The sequence below is a fragment of the Penaeus chinensis genome, chromosome 5, assembly GCF_019202785.1.
Source record: "Penaeus chinensis breed Huanghai No. 1 chromosome 5, ASM1920278v2, whole genome shotgun sequence".
NCBI lineage: Eukaryota > Metazoa > Arthropoda > Malacostraca > Decapoda > Penaeidae > Penaeus > Penaeus chinensis.
In genome coordinates, this window is record NC_061823.1 from 24,292,097 (window position 1) to 24,297,905 (window position 5,809).

The window sequence follows — 5,809 nt, forward strand, 5'->3', positions numbered from 1 at the left end:
TATAGCTATGAATATGCAGCAACATATGTATCGACAGCAGCATTTACGACCAAGCCCACCTCTGAGTCTTGGGAAAGATAAGGCAACCATTTTTCCAATACCTGCACCTGCACCTGCTGTGAGACCATACAGATCCCCTCCTCCACCACCTTCTACAAGACCTCTGGAACAGTATCAATCATCGATGATGGATCCAGCATCTACAGAGGACTTGTACCGATCCAATCTTCAGTTTTTTGAAAGAATAAAGCAGAACATTCACCAGACTTGTGATGCGAATCTAAGCCTCCAAGAAAGAGGAGGCTTTGTTGGATCTGAGAGAGGAATTGCTGCCCATGACAGGATGCAGTCCCCAGCCAGCTCTGTCGACAAGCCGCCTCAGCCACAGACTTTTGTTCCACGAGTCCTGGTCCGAAATTCCATTCCTGAATCAAGCCCTCGTTTACCCCACATCCCTCCTCCATACCCAGGCCCATCTTATGTTGGCCATAATCCTCATCTAACAGGGCCATTGCAACCAAATCATCCTGGCCAGTATCCAAACAATATGCATCACAGTTCAGGCACAGCAATTCACCAAATGGCCCCTGCTGGACTTATTCCTGGTATGCATCAGCCTTCAGTGATTATGACCAGCCCAGATAATGCAGTCCGGAGTAAGAACAATGGTGCTGGTTCTGTTGATAAAAAGCAGTGCTTGAATAACTGCCCTCAACAAGCACGTTTTCTTTGTTCTGGCTGCAAGAAGGCTTGGTACTGCTCTGAAAAATGCCAGGTAAAATTAGTGTTATTGATGTTTGTTTTTAATTATTAAAAAATAGTAATTATTACATATTAATGTAGACACGATATATTATTATTGATATTAGTTTTGATATTGTTCAATAACTTCCTATTATTTTTTTGAGATTGTAGTAATAACATATTTCCCTTTCTTTTCCAGCGTGAGCACTGGGCCATGCACAGTCAGTCTTGCTCTCCTTGAACCCAGAAAACAATTGGAAAGTGTGTCTACATATTGGAAAGCAGTTATTAATGAAGTTTTACAGTCACCCAAAAAGTGTGATATTCGTCGTGACCTGAGTTCAATTTATATTATTTAAGCTATTAAAATTTGTTTAATGGAATTCTTGATACATAAACTGAAATTGTTACTACAATTCAGGGTAGCAATGCCTTAAGTAATATTTGTGACTAAAGTTAAAAATGTTCCTGGCTGTGAAATAGCCCCTTTGATTTACTTGCAAGAGACAAGTGTGAAGCATTGAGTGTTCATTATTATAGCAAATGTCTGGATACTTGGACCAAGAGCCATGTGATCTGTGTTCTGCAATAAGTAACTTTGAGATATAACCAACAGGCTCCTTTGAGAGTTACTACTACTTAGGCTAAAATAAAATATAGAAAAGGAAAGAGGAAACAAACAAGACATTTTTCTGGTTGTAATTCCAATACAATGTGTGTATCATAGATTCTTAGTGTACAGTAAGAGACAATTTTTTTGTCTCTGAAATATTTTACAGGAAAAAGTATTATCTTATGGAAGAAAAAAATCAGTTTAGTGTCATTCAGATCGATATTTTACAGTTCAGAGAAAAAATTATCTTCCCTAAAAGGAAAAAGGAAAGGGAAAACATGAATAGTCGAACAGACTTTGAATGTGAATGAAAAATTATATTTAGTGTTATTCCTTTTAGTGATGTGAAAATTAATAAGAAAGTTATCTTGTATGTGGAGCACTTTTTTTTTTTTTTTTTTTTCTCTCTCTTTTTTTATGGTAGTCATAATGAAAACTTAATGTACTTTTCTTTTGTATTTGAAAGTCAGGTGCTTTTTATTTCAATGCATTTTGTATATTTCGGCTTTTTTATTGTATGGTGTTATGGGCATGAATGAATGTCAGGTGCATTTTTTTCAGTTCTTGCCAAATATAACCCACCATTAATTTTAAAACTCATGTGTGCCATAATTTAAGATTATTTTTCTACGTATTAATATTTGTACTATTTATTTTGTTTTGTTCAAAACAAATTGTGTTGGTTCTCCAAACCGACAAAAAGCATCAAAACTTAATTACACATATCATAGTGTATAATAACCATATTTTTTATAACTTTGCTACTTTTTCATGTGATTCTGTAAATAGATTTGTCTTTGATTGTAGTACAACTTGTAGCTTTTTAGTTTTGTGAAATGAGCTGAAGCAAGTTTTTTCCTCAATGTACTAGATTTTTTTCCAACCATCAATAAATCTGTTAATGTTACATATATACATTTACTTGGTAATGTTATATGTGGACATGGAAGTGTAAAAATGCCTTCCCAAGTTGATGAATGAAGTCTTATACTGATGAAAACACCCTTTGGTATTCCTACTCTGGGACTGACCTATTTTGGAAAGCATTTGTGTTACAGAAATTCTTGGCTTTTTATTTACCAATGCACAAGCATAAGTACACACACACACACACACACACACACACACACACACACACACACACACACACACACACACACACACACACACACACTCTCTCTCTCTCTCTCTCTCTCTCTCTCTCTCTCTCTCTCTCTCTCTCTCTCTCTCTCTCTCTCTCTCTCTCTCTCTCTCTCTCTCCCTCTTTCTCACTCACTCACTCACTCACTCACTCACTCACTCACTCACTCACTCACTCACTCACTCACTCACTCACTCACTCACTCACTCACTCATTCCAACCCCTCCTCCACATACACACTTTCTGAAATACATATTTAAAGATGGCATTATTTATCAATACTGTAAATGTACTTATTTTCATATTAGTCAGTTTATTTTCAAAACTACAGAATATTACTTTAAAACGTAAGAAAAATTATATTCAGAGAAATATTATTTTTCCTTCATATTTAGATTTTATCTACTTGTTTCTTATACAAAAGACAACAAATTTTCAAAATTAGGCATCCTGTGTTACAGGAAATAGATTTATATACCAAATAACCTTTTTTAAGAATCTATAATATCATCTTGTAACTACAGGAAAAAGGGAAATCTTCTAAAAAAGGAAATATATATGCTTCACCAATGTTTCAGCACTGTCTGAAGTTTGTTGTATGTTAATAAAAGTGTGCTGTAAATAGATTGTTTAATGAAAATCACTACCCAAACACAGTAATAGATTTACTCTCTGTAAGCTCTTTAAACTTTAATTGAAGAAGAAATCATCAGTTGTGCCTTTTTTCTCCTGCTGAACATCAAATCAAGCATTAAAAGAAATTCACATGAAATATTTTTAACAGAATTAGAAGTATTAACTGATATCACAGATTTTTTGCATAATACCATGTCATTTCTACCATCAAAGATGTTGGTAGTCTCTCAGTACACTGGGACAGGCAGATCCACAAATCCTTAGGTAACTGAATTATTAATAAAGAAATTCCAGTCAGGTTAATAGCCTGAATGTTACACCTCAAAGTCTGAGGTCTGAAACTCTTCCTTTTTTCTTTGTTCCTTTATTCCTTTCTTTCGTTACTTTTCTTGTGGGGGAGGGGGGAGTCAAGATCTTGAGCAGTTCATAAATTATTAAGAGATGAGCACCCAGATGCCTTTCTCACGATACCAGGATCTACCATTCCTTGTTACAGGGTTCTGGTTTATATATAACTAATCTATTTTTTTTTTTAATAACATCAGAGAAAACTAGCTATAGTGTATATTTCCCTTATCTGAGATGTCTTGCCCAGACTTATAAAATCTATGTTCCTTTACATTAGTATGCCTTCAGACTAATAGAAATGAGTCAACTATTTGACCATGATGGTAACTGAGAAGGGCAAATGATCATTCAGAACTTTCTGTTGTTTCTGTAAAATGTAAGAAATACCAGCTCCATCCCTTGTTTGTTGTTGTCATAGGGGGGTTTAGGAGACAGAGACCGAGTCCCAATGTAGGGACCTCAGCCCTCGCCTCAACTAATTTTGCATAATCTTTTCTTGTCCCCCTTTCCTTTTCCCTTCTCTTCTTCATCCCACTTCTTCGGTCTGCTTGTCCTAATCGTTAACTCATTTTCATCCTTTTCATCACAATACTTTACCATAGTGCTATATGACCTTTGATGTCTAGCACATTTATTTGCTTAAACCAATAAACATTTTAAGATATATATTATTTACACTTTTCTGCTTACAGCAGTTTAAAGCTATTGGCACAAAGAAAGAATGGTAGAAGAAGAAGTACCCACAGGTCTTAGTAAAAAGTGGCAAGTCCCTTACGCTTCACATAATTTGCCATGTGGTTGGGGCAGATTCCACCAACTGCTGAGGAGACTGGGCTCAAGGTTGCCCCATATGTCGTGGAGGTGCTCCTTGAGCTTAAGCACAGTTGAAATATCCCTCCCCTTGAGGCACTTTTTCATGAACCTGCAGATGTTCTCAATTGGGTTATGATGTGGGGAATTCATTGGCCAGTCTTTGACATAGTGGGCCAGTGCAATGTCTTGTTGAAACATAGGGAACAGCAACCAAAGCAGTTCTCATGGTATTCTGCAAGGAGCTCCAAGAAGCGGTCCTCATTCAGTCATGTTCCTCAGCAGGACTAGTTGATCCATGGATCAGAATGGATCCATGTCTAGCCTCATCCACACCTAACTTTCTGTGTTTCCAGTCATTGTAAAGATTGCCTCATCCATCCACAACATCTGTGCTCATCTCTTCAGGTCCTTATTCAAATATTTCTTACAAAATATAACTTTCCTGTCTTTGTTTCTTGGTGAGCAATTGTTTTCGTCACAGCTGGCAGTGTTCATAAGAGAAGTCATCCTTGAGGCAGTATGGGATCCTACAAATGCTCGCTTCCTTCAGCCTCCGCTAGATGCAAGATGAGATTGACAGTCCTGTTAGTTTCTCTACTGGGTCATCCAGAATGAGATTTGTGAAGGGATTTGTGAAGCGTCTGACCTTCTTAGTTTGGCACTGGGCTGTTCTAAGTGCGAATCTAGTCACAGTGAAAATTTCCTTACCAATTTTCCCTAAAGCAATCAGGGATACATTAACTGCAGTTTCCCATTTGTAGATTTCATTTTGCTCCGCCGAGGAAAACCTTTTGTTTACAAATGTTAATCTTCATATTTCAGAAAAGAAAATATTAGATAATTTAAGTAATATTTATTATTCTCTCTGAAAATGGCAAAGTTCAAGTGCTTTAGCTGCACACTAGATAGAAAAAACATAGTTTTTTTGATAAACAGTGACACCAATTCTTTTAATTAAAACTGACCAATATAAGGATAATTATAGTGCAGATAATGTGGTCAGCTTTTTTTTCAGACTATTTATTAATTCTATCCAGTGAGCCTATATACCTGATATCAGTTGCTGCCTTTCATATTTTTTATTTTAACCCTTTCACTATAGTGATATAGATGTTGATATTATTGCAGTAAACTAGAGTTTCCTGTATTCTGCCCCTGTCATTGCTCTTTGGGACAGATCATACTGGGTGGCTTAGGTTGAAATATCACCTTTGAGGGGTCATCGGTCCATAAGACTCTTAATGAAGACAGCCTAATTTTTCTTTCCTTCAGAGATTTGGACCATCAACTCCTTGTAAACTGTGGGATCCTTATTTTGAGGAAATGGAATGAAAAGGTTAATGTTGGAACACAATCTCATACACTTAATGTTTTAAACAATGCTGGCTATTTATGACAATTACTGTTATCTACTTCATTTTAGAGATTGATTTTTGTTTAGGTTGCATGGATTTTGCATTACAAATTTTATGAATAAAGAATGATATCACAGGTTGATGAATAAAGCAGATATG